Genomic DNA, 23,178 nt, shown 5'->3' with positions numbered 1-23,178 from the left:
ATTTCCAATCTATATTTATATTCGACTGTATAATTTCATCTTGCTCTTGTATTCGAATCCTGATTTCGAGTTTCCCACAATGGGCATCTGGTCAGCCACTGTGAGAACAGGACGCTGGACTCGATGGGCCCCCTTTGGCCTCACCCAGCAGCCAGGGCTCTTCTCCCGTTCTTAATGTGGATGTCTCCCTGGGTGGACCTGAAAATGATGATTGCTTTATAGAAGGAACTTCCACGCCAAACTGCATCTGCAAATAGGGAAAACTCTCTTCAGAGGAAGTGATTTGGGTGCCTGCTGCCATCTTGTGGCAGGATGCGACCCCGAGAATCTGAGCAGCCCAGCTTAGAAGCTGGGTGAGTGAGGAGAATAATACTTGAGGGCATGACAGACAGCCTAACACATGTTTCATGGGCACATCCCTGGTTTCGCCTTTGCTTTCGCCATCAGAACAAGGACTCTAGTGGAGCTCCTGTAACTTCACTGTGGATCCCTAGATGGCGATGGAGGGCAAGGATTCTGAGTGGCAGCCCTAAAGCACTCCCTGCCTTGGTGATTGACAGCTTAGGCTGGCAGGGGCTGATGGGAGTTGGAGTCCAGCAGCACCTGGCGAGCAACAGGTTGCTTTTCCCCATACACAGGACATTGTCATCAGCATACTGAAGCTCTATGATGGAAGTTACAGTAACCTTACTCTTTGCTTTCAGCCTGCTCAGATTAAAGAACTTTCCATCTGTCCCATACATGATTTCTACTCCGGTGGGGAGTTTCCCTTCGACAAAGTGTAGGATCATGGCAATGAAAATAAGGAATAGAGTTGGGGCAATAACACAACCCTGTTTAATACCTGATCCCACTGTTTGTTGCTGTCGTTATCATGGAGGAGCTGAAGGATGTTCACAAATTGATCTGGGCAGCTGATTTTCAGAAGGACAGTCCACAGGGCATTACAATTTGCAGTGTCGAAGGCCTTAGTCAGGTCAATAAACACCATATGCAGTGGTTGGTTTTGCTCTCTGCATTTTCCCTGAAGCTGTCGAGTGGTGAAAATCATGACCACTGTCCCCTAGAAAGTCGAAAACCATTTTGGGATTCAGGAAGGGTAGCCCTGGATATAGTTAGGAGATGGTTTGCTAAGATCCTTAAAATAATTTTGCAAGCCGCAGCTACTAAAGAGATAGTTTCCACAATCCATTCTATCACCTTTAAAAATAAAAATAAAAGATTGATAATTTTGGCATCCCTAAAGTCTGCTGGGATATCCTCTTTCTCCCGTATTTTTTCGACGGTGTAACGTTGGAAAGTGTCAATCACTTTTCCTACCTGGGCACAAGGGTCGACACTGATGCCGAAATCCAGCATCGCCTGAGCTCTGTGAGTGCAGCTTTCTCCCAACTGAAGTGCAGAGTGTTTGAGGATTGGGACATCCGCAGGGAAACCCAAATGCTTATTTGCAAAGCTATTCTACCAACAACTATACTGTATTCTTGTGAAACATGGACCACTTTTAAACACCATCTCCAGCTCCTTAAAAGATTCCATCAACGGTGTCCCCGAAAAATTTTACACATCATTTTGGAGGATAGGCAAACTAATGCCAGTGTACTGCAAGAAGCAAAGATCACCAGTGTCAAAGCAATGATTCTTCAACATCAACTTCGCTCAACTAGTCATGTTATTCAGATGCCTGATGATCGTCTTCCAAAGCAACTACTCTATTCCCAACTTAAAAATGGAAAGCATGCTGGTGATCAACAAAAAAGGTTTAAAGACTCTCTCAAGGCAAATCTTTAAAAAATGTAGTATAAACACTGACAACTGGGAAACACTGGCCTGCGAGTGCTTCAGTTGGAGAACACCCTTTACCAAAGGTGTCATGGGCTTTGAAGATGCTTGAACTCAGGACGAAGGGGAGAAATGTTCTAAGAGGAAGGCATGCTTGGCAAATCCACACCGTGATCATCTCTTGTCTCCTGGGTCCCCTCCTCTCCTGCCTCTGAGTCTGGACTGCTATCTGCCCCAGCCTCTTCCCGCTCACTAAACCCTGTCACCTCTTCAACCTCCGACACCACCTCCTCCCAGTCTGCTCCCTCTTCTCGCTCTGACCACTCGTCACCACCCTGCCACCAGTCCCCTGGCTCCATGCCTTATTCCGTTGGGGGGGGGGTCCCAAGCTGTTCCCTCCCACCACTCCTCTGCCTCCAGCCAGTCCACGGCAGTTTTCCAGGAACTGCAATACGGAAGCATTGCTACCTCCAGCTTGAGTCAGAGCAAACTAGTAGCCATTGATTGCCCTCTCCTCCACGAATTTGTCTGTTCCTTTCTTAAAGGCAGGGACGCGGGTGGCGCTGTGGGTTAAACTACAGAGCCTAGGGCTTGCCAATCAGAAGGTCGGCGGTTCGAATCTCCACGACGGGGTGATCTCCTGTTGCTCAGTCCCTGCTCCTGCCAACCTAGCAGTTTGAAAGCACCTCAAAGTGCAAGTAGATAAATAGGTACCGCTCCAGCGGGAAGGTAAACGGTGTTTCTGTGCACTGCGCTGGTTCACCAGAAGCGGCCTAGTCATGCTGGCCACATGACCCAGAAGCTGTACGCCTAGTCATGCTGGCCAATAAAGCGAGATGAGCGTCACGACCCCAGAGTTGGTCATGACTGGACCTAATGGTCAGGGGTCCCTTTACCCTTTACCTTCTTAAAGGCACCTGGCTGGGCAGCCATCATTGCTGGTTAGTTGCACAAGGCCTCCCATGACTGAACGCCACCCCTAAATAGCATCAGCCTGGCAGATCCTGAAGACTCCCAACCCTATTATATTGGGGAGATGGTAATCCCGTTAACCCCAAAGTGAACCAGCCCTCTCAGTTGCTTGTCAGGTGTTCTTAAATGCACTGCCTGCCTGCGTTCTACACTATTGACACCCAGACACACATGAATATACAGCAGCCCTCTGACAGATGACAGATTCCTTTTCCCTCCTGTCTTCCTTGCAAAGGCTCCAATCCCCGCTGACAGGTTGCCTGCAATCAGCCAGGGAGCAGGTTTCTTCAGCTGAATGACCCTGGCTTCCATAAGGCAGCAGAAGGGTGTTTGCCAAGAGCTGGCGGATCAAAGGAGGGAGATGTGAATTTTATTCAGCGGGGAGATGGAGACATGAGCTGCTTCAACAGTTAGAATGCCAGGCGTTTTTCAAAGAAGGAAGATTCCCAGAACCTCCGATCCCAAGGATACAATGCCAATGTTTTTAGCCTTTTGGCTTGCTGATCAGAAGGTCGGCAGTTCGAATCCCTGTAACATGGTGAGGTCCCGTTGCTTAGTCCTTGCTCCTGCCAACCTAGCAGTTCGAAAGCACACCAGTGCAAGTAGATAAATAGGTACCACTGTGGCAGGAAGGTAAACAGTGTTTCTGTGCGCTGCTTTGGTTTGCCATAGTCATGCTGACCACATGACCCGGAAGCTGTACACCGGCTCCCTTGGCCAATAAAGCGAGATGGGCACCGCAACCCCAGAGTCGGCCAGGACTGGACCTACTGGTCAGGGGTCCCTTTACCTTTTATCTGTAATACAGTGTAATCAATTCCCACCATCCCTGCCCACTGGTCTTGCTAGCTAGGGATTATGGGATTTGTAGTCCAAAAAACAGCTGGAGACGCAAGTTTGGGAAGCAATGGTATAGATCCATCGTTTTGACTTTTTCTTGGCCCTCCTCCCATTTGGATGTATGTTTCTTGCCCCCCGCCCCCTTAAATCCAGGGTCTTTGGTTCTCCACACACACACACCCAACCTGTTCAGAACTGCAGACCCAATTGAGGACTCATGGGAGAGGTTGGGCGCAAGAGATAGCTAAGAAAGATGTCCCAAACGTCAGAGTGGTAGACTTGCAGCAAAGCAGCCTGCTGTGTCTTCCTTGCCCTTATGGCCACAGCAGAAGGAGAAGATTTGTGTCATTGCATGTTTATAACAGGGACGCGGGTGGAGCTGAGGGTTAAACCACAGAGCCTAGGACTTGCTGATCAGAAGGACGGTGGTTCAAATCCCCGCAACGGGGTGAGCTCCCATTGTTCAGTCCCTGCTCCTGCCAACCTAGCAATTCGAAAGCACGTCAGAGTGCAAGTAGATAAATAGGTACCACTCCAGCGGGAAGGTAAACGGCATTTCCGTGTGCTGCTCTGGTTTGCCAGAAGCGGCTTAGTCCTGCTGGCCACATGACCCGGAAGCTGTACGCCGGCTCCCACGGCCAATAAAGCGAGATGAGCGCTGCAACCCCAGAGTCGGTCATGACTGGACCTAATGGTCAGGGGTCCCTTTACCTTTACCTTATGTTTATAATACATTCAAAACGCTGTTTCTTGACTATTGTAGGTGAGTCCCAATTGGGCCAGGACTTGCCATTGCTTCACTGGCCCAGATGAGGGCATAGGTGGCAACTGCCCAAATTTTACAGATAGTTCTCTTTTCTGGGCTCAGCACCCGAAACCCACAGATAAGGGTAGCCTCAAAGCAAGCCAATTAGCTTATATCAAAGTGAATATGTACATATATGAGCTCATTGCTATAACTACCAATTAACTGTGGGGTAACCCTGACTACCAATATGGTATTTGCAGGGCATCTGAAACAGTTCACCTTTGGTTCAATGCACCACCTCATGCACCCCAACCACTGAGCCACAGCACCTCTCCAATTTTATTTATACCCCGCCCTCCCCAGCCAAGGCTGAGCTCAATTAGTGCCATTGCCTTCCGTTAAGAGTTTGGGTGTAATCCTTGACGCCTCCCTTTCCATGGAGGCGCAGGTTACAGCAACAGCCAAGGCGACATTTTTCCACCTTCGCCGCATCAAGCAGTTGGTCCCTTACATTTCCCGCCCTGCCCTGGCCACAGTGATCCATGCGACGGTCATCTCCAGGCTTGACTACTGTAATTCGCTCTATGCGGGGCTGCCCTTGAAGCTGTCCCAGAAACTCCAGCGGGTACAGAATGCTGCAGCGAGGCTCCTCACAGGGTCTCTGCCATGGGAGCATATTCACCCAGTGCTTTTCAAGCTGCACTTGCTCCTGGTGGAGTACAGGGTCAGGTTTAAGATGCTGCTTTTGACCTTTAAAGCCCTTCACGGACTAGGATCCTCATACCTATGGGACCGCCTCTCCCGGTCTGCCCCACGGAGAGCCTCAAGGTCCATAAATAGCAACACCCTAGAGGTCTCGGGCCCTAAGGAAGTTAAATTAGCTTCAACCAGAGCCAGGGCCTTTTCAACACTGGCCCCGGCCTGGTGGAACGCTCTGCCTCATGAGACCAGGGCCCTGCAGGATCTGATCTCTTTCCACAGGGCCTGTAAGACAGAGTTGTTCTGCCTGGCCTTTGGCTTGGAGCCAATTTGATTCCCTCCCCCTCTTTCTTTTCCTTCTCCTCCTGTGATGAGGCTGCATTTTAATTTTTTAATGTTTCAATATTTTAATGTATTTTAATCTTGTTTTTAAGTTGTATTTATTCAACTTGTTTTTATTATTGCTTGTTAGCCGCCCTGAGCCCGGCCTTGGCTGGGGAGGGCGGGGTATAAATAAAAAATATTATTGTTATTATTTCTTGTTTTCTAACAGTTGCGCCCAGCAGTTTCTGCTTTCAAGCTATATTATCCCCACTTCCTCTTTATTTACATAAGACGCTGTCTTGTGCTGAGCCAGACCATCGGGTCCACCTAGCTCTGTGCTGTCAGCACAGGCCGGCAGCAGCTCTCCCAGTCCTACCCGGCGATGCTGAGGATTGCGCCAGAGGAGCCACTGCCTGGTCTACTCCAGCTTAGCAGATAGCTCAGTCGGTAGAGCAGGAGCCCCTTAATCTCAGGGTCCTGTGTTCAAGTTCTGCGTTGGGCAAAAATATGGGGGGGGGGGAATTGGACTAGATCACCCTTGTGGGGGGGACGCTTCCAACTCTACGATTCTAATCTCAGGAAACATCCCTTTCCAAGGAACCCAGGGAGATGCCTTCTACTCGGCGAGTCAGAACATGGGGTCCGCCCGGCTCAGTGCTGCCTGCACGGGCTGGCAGCAGCTCTCCAGGATTTCAGGCGCGGGAGAGCACAGCTGAACAGAGAACGAGGCTGCAAGGGAGAAGCATCACGCAGCAGCTCGAGGAGGAAGCGGTAGTTGCCGTGTTTCCTGTACAACGGGGAACTGATTTCACACACACACACACACACACACACACACACACACACACACACACACACACACACACACCCCGAGCAGACTGGGTGGGGACTCGCATCTCAGCTCAGCTCTCTAGCGATCCAGCTGTTGCTGCTACTCCCGGCTCTGGGACTCAGGAAAGGAGGGGGGCATTTTGCTTCTGACCACATCTGGATCCAGGAGGGGAGGAGAGGGACTCCGCTGTGCGCTCCGGTTTGTGAAATCTCCATCCAGGTAAAGGAGAGGGCGAAAGCCCACTAAACGTGCTCTCTATCCCTTTATTTCCTGGGCTGTAGGTTTTCTTCCTTTTTCTCCAACGCGATGGTCAAGGGGCAGCCTCGTTTCCTACGCATGCATCTGACCTCTCTCTCCAATTTTCCACCCTTGGGTTTGTGGCGCCTCCGGGCGCCAACGGGGTTTTCACAGGGGACAAATCCTGCCCGAATTTCTTGCAAGCAAAATGTGATCCTCCGTTTGGGGAAGGAATCTTGCAAGCGGGGAATGTGTCGAGGGAAGGAGTATAATAACATGCCTCTCCCCGCCAGTGCAGGAGAAATTGATGGGAATGTGTGTGTACACACACACACACACACACACACACACACACACACACACTTTACGCCTCACGGCTCTTTGCAAAAACTGCATTTAATTTAATTTGGCGTCACTCCGGAGTGGTTGCATCGCCAGCGCTCTGCCTAATTTGTAATGCACGTGAATATATATATACATTAAAAAACACCCTCCCCTCCTTTCTGCGAGGGATCTTCCTGGGTGGGCGAGGGACCCCTTCCCACCTGGATCTGTTTGCAATCTCTTTGTTCGGAGCAAGTAGCATTTTCTGGCATGCCTGGACTCCCCTCCCATGTCTCACGCTGGGGGTGATGTTGATCCGGAGAGTCTTGTCTGTCTGATTCAGATACTAAAACTCGTGGCAAGCATTGGGATCCCACCCAATATGTGTATATATTAAATCTTTCTGCTCGGCTTTGTTTAAAGTTGTTTCCTCCTTCTCCAGCTGGAGAAGCTGTCTTTTTCAATTCTTTTAAGTTGGGGGGAGAGGAAAATCTGTGTATTGGCTCCTTCTCCTGGAAATATTTCTCTTGTGTTAGCAGATTTTTAAATTTTTATTTTTAGGCAGTGGTAGGTGGTATTACTGCTCTGATGGCAAACGGGTGGGCGAGGGTGGGCAGCTGTGTTCTGCTGGCAGCGTGCACGAAGGCAAGATTGCCAAACTGCCGAGAGAAAGACTCTGGTGTTTATTTTATTTTTTTTAAGATGGGTGGGTGGATGGACAGATAAGCATTAAAACTGGGTGGGCAGACTGAACGGCCAGTCTGACTCAGGGCAAACCAGCCCAGCCTACTCTTTTACCCCTCACCTCCACCCCACCAGCCCATTCATAAAATGACCTGGGATGGGGACTCTACAGGATGTTGACATTGTAGAAGAAGCCCAAGCCATGCAAAAGGGTGAGTGGCCATTGACAAAGCAGGTCATGTCACAGGGTCCAGCCTCTGGGAACAAAGACTGAATTTAGAAGACTTTGGCCTGCCTGCTAATCCTATATGAATGTGAGCTGGCCTTTCATTTTTTAAAAATCATTTTTTTTAAAAAAAAAGAACAAAAACTGGAGACCAGCTTTTCAACCAGCTCCACCACAAATATATGCGAGCACACACACAAACACACACACACACACACACACACACAGCATCCTACAGAACAAGACAGAACAGTCCAAACGTCACCTTTCTACTCCTTTTTCTTAAAGGGGAGAGATTAATTCTTAGGTGGGTGTAGAGTAGAAGATGGTTGAACCCAGGTCTCTGAGATGGGGAAACGCTTTGAATTCTGGTTTCGTAAGGGGCAGAGATCTAAGAAGGAAGAAGCAACTGAAGGGAAAAGAGAAGTGAGTTCTAGCAAAATAAGCATCTTTTGTTTTGAATGCTGAGAACTCAGCTTTTGCAGAGGTGAGGCAGGGCAGGGAGAGGGGAGGCAGATATTGTGACTCTCAAGATCGGGCGGCAGAGATGGGAGTGGGAAGGACTCAACCCCCACATTTATGAGGCAATTTAAAAATGACACTCCCTCCACCTCGTTTGCTGCCCCCCATTAATTTTGCGCTAATCGACTGTTACAACCCATAAAGTGCAATGGTCCTTAGCCTCTCTGCTCCCAAGTTCATCCCAAGACAAAGATACCTGTTGTCTCTTAGGAGGAGAGTTTTATTAGGGCCTTGGAGGGGGGGTGGCCTCTGCTTTATTTTAAAAGAACCTGGGAACCCTTTTGCTTCTCTGCAAGGATTGCCTGGCCAGGTTCTCAAACTTCCTGATCCCTTTGATCCCCTCTCCTTCAGTCCAGCCACCATCCAAAAGGAACTCATCAGCTGTTCCCTGGGGGGAAAGACCAGCCTGTTATTTCAGGGTGCATGCTCTCCGTGGGGTGGTTTGGCACTGCCAGGTGTCTGCGTGGATCTCGAAATGGCAACATCTGCTTCTTGATTTCTGACTCCGCGACGGGAGGTCCTATACCACACCCATTTGGCCATTCCTTCCATATTAACCGGATTTTATGGAATCCTCTGATTCAAATCCTCTTTTGTGCCATATGGCCGTGCATGGAACTGAAATGCAATTGGCTTAAAGATGAGGTAGAAAGCCACTTGCCTTCTCGGTATTTCCTCCCCTTTCTGCTTTCCAGAGATGCTTTGCATCACCTCGGTGGGTGTGGCATACTCCGAAAGCCTCCATAATGGAGACAGTGGTAGAGGGGTTTTTTGGTTGCGGGGGGGACAGCTAAGGAAGGCTTGATAAACATTTGTAAAATATAACTGCTCTGGAGAAAGTAACAACTCTCCCCACACCTCTGCTGGTTGCATCTCATAGTAAAAAAAAGGTAAAGGACCCCTAGACGGTTAAGTCCAGTCAATGGAGACTATGGGGTGGCAGCACTCATGTCGCTTTCAGGCCGAGGGAGCTGGCGTTTGTCCTCAGACAGTATACCTGAAGGAGTGTCACCACCTCCATCGTCCTGCCCGGACACTGAGGTCCAGCACCGAGGGCCTTCTGGTGGTTCCAACCCTGTGAGAAGTGAAGTTACAGGGAACCAGGCAGAGGGCCTTCTCGGTAGTGGCACCCGCCCTGTGGAACGCCCTCCATCCAAATGTCAAAGAGAACAACAACTACCAGACTTTTAGAAGTCATCTGAAGGCAGCCCTGTTTAGGGAAGCTTTTAATGTTTAATAGGTTATTGTATTTTAGTGTTCTGTTGGAAACCACCCAGAGTGGCTGGGGAAACCCAGTCAGATGGGTGGGGTATAAATAATAAATTATTATTATTATTATTATCATCCTCATCATTATTCCAGGTCATGTGGCCAGCAGGACTAAACCACTTCCGGTGCAATGGGACACCGTGACAGACACCAGAGCGCATGGAAACACTATTTACCTTCCCGCCAGAGTGATACCTATTTATCTACTTTCACTTGTGTGTTTTGGAACTGCTAGGTTGGCAGGAGCTGGGACAGAGTGATGGGAGCTCACTCCGGTGCGGGGATTCGAACCGCCGACCTTCCGATCGGCAAGCCCAAGAGGCTCAGTGGTTTAGACCACAGCACCACCCATGTCCCCGCTTGTCATAGTAATTCATGTTGGGATGGCTCAATTGATGTGCCCCAAAAGGCCCAAAAGAACATGTGCCCACAAGACGGGGTGATGACAAGGATTTGAAAAGCTGTAGGTCTGTGACAGAGCATCTGCCTTGCAGGCAGGAGGTCCCAAGTTCAATCCCCGACTTCTCCAGGTTGGGCTGGGAGAAAAAACCAAGGGAAACTGCTGCCAGCCAGTGTAGGCAATGATAGTGGCGGCGCCACCGAGAAGGCCCTCTGTCTGGTTCCCTGTAGCCTCACTTCTCGCAATGAGGGAACCGCCAGAAGGCCCAAGGAGCTGGACCTCAGCATCTGGGCTGAATGATAGGGGTGGAGACGCTCCTTCAGGTATACTGGACCGAGGCCATTTAGGGCTTTAAAGGTCAGCACCAACACTTTGAATTGTACATTTTAGTGTATTTTTTGTCTCTGTGGAAGCTGCCCAGAGTGGCTGGGGAAATCCAGCCAGATGGGCGGGGTACAAATAATAAATTGTTATTATTATTATTACTCGGAAATGTCCTAGGAGCCAGCTCCCATCATCTCTGACCACTGGTCCTTCCAGCTAGGGATGACGGGCATTGTAGCTGGGGGCCCCATACCTGAGGGCCCAAGGTTGAGAAACATTGCTCTAACCACTACACCACACTGGGGGGGGCAGTGACTTCCAGGCAGTTCCTAATGCAGGGATCAGGAAGGAATGAGGAAGCCCAGACTGGACACGTCAGTTATCTTAGTATGTTTTGACAAGCTTATAGCTCAGAGATCAGGGAGGGAAAACTCTGCCCCCCCCCCCCCGAGGTTGCCAGACCCCAACTCTCATTGCATAACCGCCAACAACAGCAACAACCATTTTATTATTTATACCCCACCCATCTGACATGGTTGCCACAGCCACTCTGGGCAGCTTCCACCATATATAGTAAAGGGACCCCTGACCATTAGGTCCAGTCATGACCGACTCTGGAGTTGCGGCGCTCATCTCGCTTTATTGGCAGAGGGAGCCGGCGTACAGCTTCCGGGTCATGTGGCCAGCAGGACTAAGCCACTTCTGGCGAACCAGAGCAGCGCACGGAAATGCCATTTACCTTCCCACCAGAGCGGTACCTATTTATCTACTTGCACTTTGATGTGCTTTCGAACTGCTAGGTTGGCAGGAGCAGGGACCGAGCAACGGGAGCTCACTCCGTCGTGCAGATTCGAACCGCCGACCTTCTGATAGGCAAGTCCTAGGTTCTGTGGTTTAACCCACACAGCGCCACCCACATCCCTTCCAACATATTGTTGTTGTTGTTTAGTCGTTTAGTCGTGTCCGACTCTTCGTGACCCGCTGGACCAGAGCACGCCAGGCACTCCTGTCTTCCACTGCCTCCCGCAGTTTGGTCAAACTCATGCTGGTAGCTTCGAGAACACTGTCCCACCATCTCGTCCTCTGTCGTCCCCTTCTCCTTGTACCCTCCATCTTTCCCAACATCAGGGTCTTTTCCAGGGAGTCTTCTCTTCTCATGAGGTGGCCAAAGTATTGGAGCCTCAGCCTCAGGATCTGTCCTTCCAGTGAGCACTCAGGGCTGATTTCCTTCAGAATGGAGAGGTTGGATCTTGTTGCAGTCCATGGGACTCTCCAGAGTTTCCTCCAGCACCAGAATTCAAAAGCATCAATTCTTTGGCAATCAGCCTTCTTTATGGTCCAGCTCTCACTTCCATACATCACTACTGGGAAATCATAGTTTGAACTATATGGACCTTTGATGGCAAGGTGATGTCTCTGCTTTTTAAGATGCTGCTAGTTTTGTCACCGCTTTTCTCCCAAGAAGCAGGCATCTCTTAATTTTGTGGCTGCTGTCACCATCTGCAGTGATCATGGAGCCCAAGGAAGTAAAATCTCTCACTGCCTCAAGGAAACTCTTGCTTGGCGTGCTCTGGTCCACGGGGTCACGAAGAGCTGGACACAACTAAACGACTAAACAAATGTTAGTTCTGTGCGTTAAGAATATAAGAGGAGCCAGCAGGATCAGGCCAGTGTCCCATCTAGTCCAGCATCTTTCCTCACAGTGGCGAACCAGTGGGAAATTGGGAATCAGGATTCGAACACAAGAGCAACTCTCCCCTCCAGTGGTTTCCAGCAACTGGGATTTAGAAGTTGCTTCCAGCTGTGGAAGCAGAACATAGCCATTGACTTCAGTGGGTCTACTCTGAGTAGGGCTAGCATTGCATACCACCTGATATCTCTAGAAAATATCACCACCGTGACTTATGAACTAATCACCTTCTATGCATGTCCCAAGGCGACTGACGAACTCGCAATCTAAAACCCCGCTAAAAATAGTTTTTAAAACAGGACAAAGCAACAACTAAACTATAGGTTTAAAGCCGTGCAAAATGAACACCTTAAGTCGGAGACCTTTTCATCCTGGAAAAGCTTGTCAAAGCAAAAAAAAAGGTCTTCCATTGTTTCCGGAAACTGCAGAGGGCACCCGGCTGTCGTAGCTCAACAGGGTTAGATGAGCGAGATCAGAAATCAGGGCAGCAATTAGGAGGGAAGGAAATTATCCGCAGGTGCTCAGAAGACACATTGCGGCATGAAAATGCCCAGTTTTCAGATGTCCATGTCAGTGTCCGCCCTGAAAACAGCCTGCAAATTGTGCAACTGCCGTCTTTCCAGTCTTCCACTAGGTCCGTGGTTCTTGAACTTTTTTTGGTGCCATGAACTCAACTCAACACTATAAAAAGCAAAGAAGAAGAAGAAGAAGAAGAAGAAGAAGAAGAAGAAGAAGAAGAAGAAGAAGAAGAAGAAGAAGAAGATTTTATTTATACCCCGCCCTTCCCGGCCAGAACTGGGCTTAGGATGGCTAACACCAATAAAATTACAATAAAACATAAAAGAAAAGGGAAAAACAGTTAATTAAAATACGGGTTAAAATAGAATTTAAAATGCAGCCTCATTTTAGTAGCAGCCCATAAATCGAAACCATAAGGGGAGGGAAACATAAGGGTCTAAACTGAAGGCCAGGTGGAACAGCTCTGTCTTGCAGGCACTACGGAAAGATGTCAAATCCCGCAGGGCCCTGGTCTCTTGTGACAGAACGTTCCACCAAGTCGGGGCCAGTACTGAAAAGGCCCTGGCCCTAGCTGTGATAACTAAAGAATTACTAGACTGTAATCGATAAAAATAACAGCCAAGTGACGACAACCCATAAAACGATATATAAAGCCCATGCAAAAAGACTGAACTGAGCAACCAAGTCACATAGCAGAATATAATATCTGGATTTTCAATCTTGTATCGTTTCCCCCACATCTCTGTTCCAAAAGAGTGTGTCACTGAGTGCTGGCACTATTTTCGCCCCCAAGGCTGTTTATAATGGGATCTTTCTAACAGCACACAGTTTTCTGTATCATCACGTTCCTCCATGCCAGGGCTGGGGCTGCTGGATCTCTGCTCCATTGTTCCTTGTGAAATCAGCATCATTTAAAGAGGGGGGGGGGGAATCTCATTTCTGTTGGTGCAAGTGGTGGCTTTCTTCAGAGGGACGGGGAGTTGGCAAACGGATGCTATTCAAAGTATGTTTTCTCGGATGTAAGAAAGCAAAAACATAAACAAATTTTGTGGGACTCGATGGATCATCGGTCTGATCCAACAGGCTCTTCTTCAATTTATTGTAGTTATGTGAACCACCCGGTAGTGTGTTGCAGATCACTCTTAGAGAATCACCTGTGATTTTTTTTTTTTTATCACAAGTACGGGCCCTTCCCAGTGTCCTGTCCCTATTTTTCCAGGGACAGTCCTGGATTTACAAACGCCATCCCAGTTTCTAATTTGATCCCACTTGGGTAAAACCTCAGTGCCTAGGACTTGCCGATCACATGGTCGGCGGTTTGAATCCCCGCGGCGGGGTGAGCTCCCGTCTTTTGGTCCCAGCTCCTGCCCACCTAGCAGTTCGAAAACACCCCTAAGTGCAAGTAGATAAATAGGTACCGCTTTATAGCGGGAAGGTAAATGGCGTTTCCGTGTGCTGCACTGGTGCCGGCTCGCCAGAGCAGCTTCATCACGCTGTCCACGTGACCCAGAAGTGTCACCGGACAGCGCTGGCCCCCGGCCTCTTAAGTGAGATGGGCGCACAACCCTAGAGTCGGACACGACTGGCCCATATGGGCAGTGGTACATTTACCTTTATCCTTAGGACAGGGGTAGGAAAACTAAGGCCCAGGGGCCGGATCTGGCTCAATCGCCTTCTCAATCCGGCCCGCGAACGGTCCGGGAATCAGTGTGTTTTTACATGAGTGGAATGTGTCCTTTAATTTAAAAAGCATCTCTGGGTTATTTGTGGGCCACAGGAATGCATGCATTTTTTTCCTCCTCAAATATAGTCCGGCCCCCCACAAGGTATGAGGGACAGTGGACCGGCCCCCTGCTGAAAAAGTTTGCTGACTTTTTAGGACATCCCTATTTTCATCAGAGAAATGTTGGAGTGTGTGGAGTTATGTGACTCCTGAGATAAAAAGATACAGCCTTTAGAAGACCTGTGAAGGCAGCCCTGAACAGGGAAGTTTTTTTTTTTTTAATGTTTGATCGTTTATTATGTTTTTATCTATTTTGGAAGCCAGCTAGAGTGGCTGGGGCAATCCAGTCAGATGGGTGGGGTATAAACAACAAAATATTATTATTATTAAATTATTATTATTATTATTATTAACATCCCTATTTTCATCGGAGAAATGTTTCAGGGTATGCGAGTACAGCTAATTTTAAGACTTATTCACAACTTCCTTCCGTTTACCTTTGCCTGGAAAGAATGGGGCAAAAGTTAATTTTCGATAAGTTCTTCATTTCACCCTGGATTCCATCTGAAGTGATGACCAGGACCTGGTGTGAGATGCAAATGTTACTGACCTGAGCAGGAACAGTGACTATAATCCTATCAGATTCAATATATAGAAGCATAGAATTGTAGAAGTGGAAGGCCACGAGGGTCATCTAGTCCAACCTGTGTGGAACTCGAACCCACAACCATGAGATTAAGAGCCTCGTGCTCTGTTTCTGCAAATAGACAGTTGCCAAGAAAGAGCAGCAGAGTCACATTTGATGTCAGGAAGAGAAACTTCCCAGAAATGAAGGGAGTGGGAAAGAGGAAGCTGAAAAGAAAAGACGAAAGTAGCTAAATCTCTCCAGAGGGCTGGAGGGCTATTCAGTTAATTGAATTAATTATTTCCATCTGTCTACACAATGGAAGATGCAGGGCGGATTCCTGTATCTGTGCAAACTTTCTCTGGAAGCAAGTCTGAGCAACTGTGGTCATGATATCAGGGAAAGTTCTGAGCTTTATTGACAAATGAAAAACAAACTATCAGGTTTGGTTGGTATCAATCAGAGAGGTCAGAAGTGAAATTGCTTCCAAAAAAAGTGACTATTCGCTAATTTCAGCTTCCATATCTGAGGAATGGAAAACATATAACAGCAGTTACCGTATTTTTTGCTCTATAAGAGTCACTTTTTCCCTCCTAAAAAGTAAGGGGAAATGTGTGTGCGTCTTATGGAGCGAATGCAGGCTGTGCAGTTATCCCAGAAGCCAGAACAGCAAGAGGGATCGCTGCTTTCGCTGCGCAGCGATCCCTCTTGCTGTTCTGGCTTCTGGGATTCAGAATATTTTTTTTCTTGTTTTCCTTCTCCAAAAACTAGGTGCGTCTTATGGTCTGGTGCATCTTATAGAGCGAAAAATACGGTATTTAAAAGGGATTCAGGAGCTCACAGGTTGGTGAGCTTAATGTCTGTTGCCGGAAAACCCGTGAAAAGCATAATTAAAGATAGATTCCCACGAAAAAGAAGAAGTAGAACCAGCATTGCTTCTGTAAGGTTAAGACCTGTTGCACTGGGAAAGGGATTAGAAATGAAACCGTTGCTATAACAACGCCGTTATACAAATCTGCGTTGCAGCAGCATTTGGAATATCTCACCTCAAAAAGGGTATTGTAAAAGGTTCAGAAAATGACGGCTCAAATGTTCAAAGGGATGGAGAGACTTGCCTATGAGGAAAGCTTGCAGCATTTGGGGTTTTTTTAGTTTGGAGAGCAGGCAAGTAGAAATTTATGAAATTATGCATGGCACAGAGGAAATGGATGAAGGAAAGGTTTTTCTTCCCTTTCTCAAAACACCAGGGCTCAATCTAGACATATATTTAAAAAAACGCTCTGAAAAAAAGTTTTGAAAAAAATATATTGAATTTGCCATTAGCTCACCATCGCCATCTAGTGTCACGTTTGTATAATGGACTTAAAATGTTACATTTGCAGCTGTAGAGCTGAGTCCTAGGACTTGTAGACATTGAGTGAAGCTGAATGTTGGAAGATGCAGGACAGACAAAAGGAAGTACAGGCAACCCCCGTTTCGTGCCAGGGTTACGTCCTGGGTCATTGTACATATTGGTGGAGAGCACATAAATCTGCCCACCCCATTATGCCCCGCCATGCCCCCTTCCGAGTCCGAAAAAGGCCCGCGCATGCACAGCTGCGCATTCTTTGAATGCATGCGAAACTGGTGTTGCCTGTACATCTTCACGCATAGCAGGGAGTTAAATTATAGGAGACAAAATAATAAGGCCACGTTGTTCTACCTCAATAGAAGACCGTCTGCATCTCCAGAGGTGCTACGCCTTTGAAAACCTTTTCTGAACAGCATCCAGAACAGGATGCTGGATCTGAGGGGCCTTGGGTCTAATCCAGCCCGACTCTTTTGTTCCTGTGCAGGACAAAGTCTTTCTGCACCAGGTCACATGCACAAATTCCATTTCTGTTGGGACAAGGTTTCCCCTCCTCCTCCTCCTCCTCCTTTTCCTTCTTTGGCAATCACCTGTAGCTGAGTAAGATTGTCTTTCATATACAGTGGTACCTCGGGTTACACACGCTTCAGGTTACAGACTCTGCTAGCCCAGAAATAGTGCTTCAGGTTAAGAACTTTGCTTCAGGATGAGAACAGAAATCGTGCTCTGGCAGCGCGGCAGCAGCAAGAGGCCCCATTAGCTAAAGTGGTGCTTCAGGTTAAGAACAGTTTCAAGTTAAGAACGGACCTCCGGAACGAATTAAGTACTTAACCCGAGGTACCACTGTACACGGTTTTAAGAATGGGTCTGTAAGTGACTGTGGAGGCCAATTCTAGATCCACACATCCTTCCACAGTGGGGACATTGGTTTCCGGGCAGGAGTTGATCACGGTGTGGATTTGCCAAGCATGCCTTCCTCTTAGCATGTTTCTCCCTTGCGTCCTGAGTTCGAGTGTCTTCAAAGCCCATGACACCTTTGGTCAAGGCTGTTCTCCAACTGGAGCGCTCGCAGGCCAGTGTTTCCCTGTTGTCAGTGTTTATACTACATTTTTTTATATTTGCCTTGAGACGGCCAGCATTGCAGGGAGCAGGCGCTTTTGACCATTCCCTGCATGCAGAAAAACAGCTCATCAGGGACCTGCTAATCTACCAGGGGATGCTGAAGTTCTAAATCAGCATGTGATTTCCAGGAATAGAGAACCGGGCACAGGGATTTGAACAGGAGTAGCCAACCTGGCACCCTCCAGAAGCTGTCAGACTACAACTCCCGTCAGCCCCAGCCAGCAGGACCAATGGTCAGGGCAGGGGGTTGGACCAGATGACCTTCAGGGGTCCCTTGCAACTCTACAATTCTATCATCCTCTTATTCTGTCCATCTGAAACCAGATTTTTCCACTTAACAGGAAACAAAGGAGATGGGGGGGGGGCGGAATGTGGCAAAAGGTCTTCATGAGTAGCATCCTTTATTTTATTTTTTTAGTCATTGCAGACTCAACAAAAGCGTTGCACCTTCCCTCAGGAGGCTTCCCTCCGGCAACACAGCCTCTCCGTGCAAAATCTCCGAGGGCTCCAGCAATTGTTGATAATTGTGTTGCGTCTGCATTGCTAGACGCAGAATGCGGCCTGGTCTCCCGAGAGCCCAGGTGGAGACTTCCATGAGACTTTGCTCCAATGGCCTCTCCCTGTCAGGAGAAGCTGAGCTCTCCGGTTTAATAATTTTCTGCACGCTTGCTCTAATTTGATTTCCGTGTTTCCCCAGTGTCCGAGAGCGCTTACAATATATCCACCGCTGTGTGAGTTTCAGAATCGTACTGCGTGCCTCACAGAAAGTTGGGCGTAATATGGAACTTGCCAAAATGTCCAGCTTTAGTTTTAACTGAATATGCCGGTTTCTAGTCCCTAAGATACTCGTTGACCTATGAGATACAGTGGTACCTTGGTTCTCAAACTTAATCCGTTCCGGAAGTCCGTTCCAAAACCAAAGCATTCCAAAACCAAGGCGCGCTTTCCCATAGAAAGTAATGCAGAACGGATTAATCCATTCCAGACTTTGAAAAACAACCCCTAAAACAGCAATTTAATGTGAATTTTACTATCTAATGAGACAATTGATCCATAAAATGAAAGCAATAATCAATGTGCTGTATAATAAAATAAATAAGGCAGCATTGTAGATGATAAAAATTAAAAAAAAAATTTTTCTTACCCGCACCGATGATAGTCGGCTTTTATCCATTTGCTCAGTCACACAATCAAGCAGTAGCTGAACTGGGTTCCACACAGTCACAAAAACAAATTAACCAACAAAGCCTCAAAAAGGCAAAATAAATATCAAAAACAAAAGCGCCAAACTTAAACCATTCCGGAAGTCAGTTTGACTTCTGAAATGTTTGAAAACCAAGGCGCAGATTCTGATTGGTGCAGGCACCCCAGAAACAATAGTCAACACGTTCGAAAACTGGAACACTTACTTCCGGGTTTTCGGCATTTGGGAACCAAGGCGTTTGAGAACCAAGGTGTACCACTGTATCTTCAAGAGAACCAAATTCTAAGGCATTTGGACCACATCAGGAAGGCTGAGAGGAGGGTTTTGCCACCCGGGCAGCCCAGGACCTCCACACACGCTGCCAAAACAACGCTAGGGGCAGCAGTTACAAGTCTCTGCAGCCACAGCAATTTGTCTTCACCTCCAGAGGTGAACTCCATTGTCTCTTGAGACAGACAGAGTGGCTGGGGAAACCCAACCAGATGGGTGGGGTATAAATAATAAATTTTTATTTATTATTATTATTATCATCATCATCATCATCATCCCGGAATGTCCCTCTTTCCCCTGCCAAGCCTAAGGAGGAGGAGGAGCCGGAGCTTGTCCCGATCGGCAGCGGTGGTGAGGGCGTATCCATGGCCTCTCCATGGCTGCTGCTGGCCTCTTCCCTTGGGCAGCTCATAGCAGCTGCTGGAGAGCGGGCAGGGAGGAGGAGAGGCTGCTGAGGCCCAGCCTTGCATGATACGCCAGCCCTAAGGTGCAGGCAGAGGGCAGGGCTGCCCCGGGTGGGAAGAAAGGGGGAGCAGAGCACAGGGAGTCTTCGTTTTTCTGAAAAATAAAAACTGTGTGTGTCTGCATCTAATCATGCCCCTTTCTAAAATACAGTGGACGCTCGGGGTGTGAACGTGATCCGTGCGGGAGGCACGTTCGCAACCCGCAGCGTTCACAGCCCGCATCTGCGCATGCGCGAGTCGCGATCCGGCACTTCTGCGCATGCGCAAAGCACCATTTAGCACTTCTGCGCATGCGCGACTGCCGAAACCCGAAAAACGCAACCTGAAGCGGACCCAGCATGAGGTCTGACTACATATATTGGTGTTTGTTTTTCTTTTTGTAAATCTACCAAGGAACAAAATTAAATAAAATAACAATTGAGGGTTCTTTTCAGGACGGTGGAGAGCTTGTGTGTTGTGCCCCGCTGGTATCGTGGTGGTATCGTGGCATTCGCCCTTCTTCTGATAGGAAATACTGGGAGGGGCACAAAAATGGGGTGGTCTAAGAGGGTCAGTTTGGGGGCGAGGAATGAGGAGCGTCCCTTTTTTCATCTGAGGAATGTTGGAGGGTATCCGATTCCTTTGTTCTTTGGGTCACAGCAGGCAGGTTTGCGAAACTCTCAGGCTTGCAGAATGCAGCGTGTTGTCTTGATGAACGACGCTCGGGTCCTGCCCTATATCCTCCCGCTAACTTGTGGGCAGTGGCGTAGCGTGGGGGGTGCAAGGGGTGCCAGCCGCACCGGGCGCAACATTTTTGGGGGCGCACTCGGAGCTCTCTGCCCCTACCTGGTCCTGGCTCACTCTCTCTCACAGTGCTGGCTGTGCGAATCTGATCCGAGCTGCCGGGTCGCCGCCCACTGTGGAGGGGGAGGGTGCCAGGCGTGCGTTGCGGAGCGGAGAGAGAGCGAGGGAGGGACTATCTGGGGGAGGGAAAATGCAGCGGCCGCCCAGCGCAGAGCTGAGCGCGGGAGAGAACTACATCCGACCAGCCCAGTTTTGGAGGGAAGGTGTTAGTTGCGGCGGAGCCCTGGCGCCCCGGGAGGCTGGCCGGGCCGGTAATGGGGCTGGCCGGTGGCGCCGCTGCCATCCTGCGGACAAAAGGGCTGCCGCCCCCGGCCGAGCCCCCCCCCCCCGCGAAACCAGGAGCAGCTCTCTGGTGCTCGAGGGCTTCGCAGGCCCTTCATCTGCCCTCCATTGGCGCCTCAGCCCCCAGCCCTGCCTGCGCGGCTCCTGCGTCTGGGGGCGCGCTCGCGCGGATGGGGTGCCGCTCCCCGCTTGCAAATGGTGCCCGTAAGGCCACATCAGAGACGCCCCCGGGACCCAGTTGCTGCCTTCTTCCCCGCCATGTGATTAAGCCTCGCACTACTTTGTGGCAGTGGTGTAGCGTGGGGGGTGCAGGGGGGGCCGGCCGCACCGGCCACAACATCTGGGGGTTAGGGTTAGGGGGCGCAAATCCACGGGTTAGGGGGCGCAAATTACTTGCCTTGCCCCGGGTGCTGACAACCCACGCTACGCCACTGCTTGTGGGTGAGTCAGTTAATTCATGGGGCAGTCGGTATTATTTCCTGTGCTTGTTTATGAGAATGCACACGCCCAGAAAGTGGGGAGGGAGAGAAAAAGCCAAGCTTAACGCAATCACAGCTGTTTATAATGGGAGATGATGTCTCGCTTCTAAACTATTTGCAAAGCCTTCTATTAATTGGATTACACAGCTCAGATCGGCAGATTAATCCCGGGATGCCGCCGCATCTGCCCTACCAGCCACGCAACACATTCATAACGGAGATGTTTAAACAGAAGCCAAGTCTTCTGAGATTGCCACCCTTTTTTTCCAGCGCTAGCAAGAAATCGGTTTGGTGTCTTTGGGTTTCTATTTTTAAGCAATTCAGCCTTTTATTTGAAATAAAAATTTGAAAGATGGCGGTAGGAGCCATCACTCCTTCAAGAAACAAAAAAAATAAAATAAAATAAAATAAAAAATGAGTCATTAAAAAAAAACACACAAGACGTCCACCCACTCGCCTCGTGCTGTTGCTATGGCAATTTGGCTCTGCCGTTCAAGATGGTCTTCAAACTTTTCCCCAAACATCACCCGGGGCTGATTGACACAACTGCAATATGGGCTTTCTCTCCCCCCCCCCCCCGCCTTTGCAATTCCATGTGGAGGCTTAACGTCTGCCAGGAACGCAGCGTTTGTGACTAGCTGGTTGCACCCGAACAGAACTTCGCGCTTGGCAACTAACTCCCGGCTGCCACCGAAAAGAATAATTAGCGTTGCTATTCAGCTTTTCAGCCCCAAAGGGCCCCTGAAAACAGCGAGCAGCATATTTAAATCGGCATCGTCAATCAATCAAGAGACAGAAAATACGGGATGGCAAAGACCTGGGAAGGCTGCACAGAGCTGTGTTGTTGGCAGCTTATATCAGCCTTTCCTGGGGCGGGCAGGTGTGGGGGACTCCCTGATCCTGAATGGGGAAACTGTGCCCCTGAAGGACCAGGTGTGCAGCCTGGATGTCATTTTAGACTCACAGCTGTCCACGGAGACGCAGGTCAATTCTGTGTCCAGGGTGGCTGTCTACCAGCTCTATCTGGTGCGCAGGATGAGTCCCTCCCTGCCCACGGACTGTCTCGTCAGAGTGGTGCATGCTCTGGTTATCTCCCTCTTGGACTACTGCAATGCGCTCTACGTGGGGCTACCTTTGAAGGTGACCCGGAAACTGCATGTTAAGTTGTGGGTGAACATATCAGACGACACAGCAATTCTTCAAACAGCTCTTGTTTATTCACAGGCCAGAACAGAACTGAACTGAAGGGTTCAGCCAGCCTGCTTATATAGAGCTGTACTACAATGCAACAGTAACCACTTTCTGTAACTATCCAATCACTGAACGTCACTTTCGATCCCTTATTTGCATATGTGGACCTGAACTATCTACAGTATCTCCCTGCTGGCCCAGGGTGAGAACTTCAGTACATAACACTGCAACTAATCCAGAATGCGGCGGCTAGACTGGTGACTGGGAGCGGCCGCTGAGACCATGCATGATTTTATAAACTCCTACCACGCAACCCTATTACTTGCTTTTTTTCTCGATGCCACAAAGTACCAGGCTTCTAGCAACCTTTCCTGGCAGAGGCAGCTAAATCTGCTCTTGGGTGTTAGCATGTGGCAGTGCAAGGAAACAGGTGCCGACTTGGCAACGGCTGCTTCCACGTCATTGTGCGGTTGGGCTGCTGCTTCCTCCTTTGGTGACTTCCTCCCTCCATTCATCAGAGCAGCTAGACAGGAACCAAATACCTGCTCTTGACAGTATCTCACGGTGGGGGTGGAAGTCCACCAGACGTGGTCCTCTGGGATCTCACTGAATGGCCTGGTACCTTAAGTGATGATGATGATGATGATGATGATGATGATGATGAATACCCTGCTCATCTGGCTGGGTTTCCCAAGCCACTCTGGGCAGTTTCCAGCAAAATAAATACTGTATTCTTCCATGTATAACACGCCCCCGTGTATAAGACGCCCCCTATTTTTGGGGACTCCAAATTAGGAAAATGGGGGATGGCCCCCAGAGTTCTTGAACTTTTTAAGGGGGGGTTGCTCCTACCCAATTAGCACAACAACAGCAAATCAACACCAACCCTCGCCGCAGCAACCAATAACATGCTGGCAATCTTAGGCTCGCGGCAGCAACCAATCCCACATCTTATACACGGAAAAGTATGGTACATTTCTAAAAAATCAAGCACAGGGCTGCCTTCAGATGCCTTTTAAAAGTTGTGTGGTTCTTGTATCTCCTTGACATCTGAAGGCCCTCTGACTGGTTCCCTGTAACTTCACTTCTCGATGTGAGGGAACCACCAGAAGACCCTCAGAGGGGGACCACCCCATTGTCCAGGCTGAATGGTGGGGGTGGACCTTACACCACCAGGTTCAAATATTTCTACTTAGGGAAGCCTTTGGCCTTTAAAGACTGGGGGGGGGGGGAGT

General features: G+C 49.0%; 1 protein-coding gene across 1 annotated transcript in view; it reads left to right on the top strand.

Moving 5' to 3' along the window:
- The first annotated feature begins 6,072 nt into the window (after positions 1 to 6,072).
- The window catches only part of GNG2 (G protein subunit gamma 2), a 55,642-nt gene continuing 38,536 nt past the window's right edge, over positions 6,073 to 23,178 (top strand). The window contains exon 1 of the mRNA XM_083739050.1: positions 6,073 to 6,416. The gene's annotated coding sequence lies outside the window, so the exon portion shown is untranslated. The remainder of the gene's footprint in view (positions 6,417 to 23,178) is intronic.

The sequence above is a fragment of the Podarcis gaigeae genome (genome assembly GCF_964106915.1).
Source record: "Podarcis gaigeae genome assembly, chromosome: 1".
NCBI classification, from domain to species: domain Eukaryota; kingdom Metazoa; phylum Chordata; class Lepidosauria; order Squamata; family Lacertidae; genus Podarcis; species Podarcis gaigeae.
Note: the sequence above shows the minus strand (reverse complement) of the source record. Positions and strands in the feature narration are given on the sequence as shown.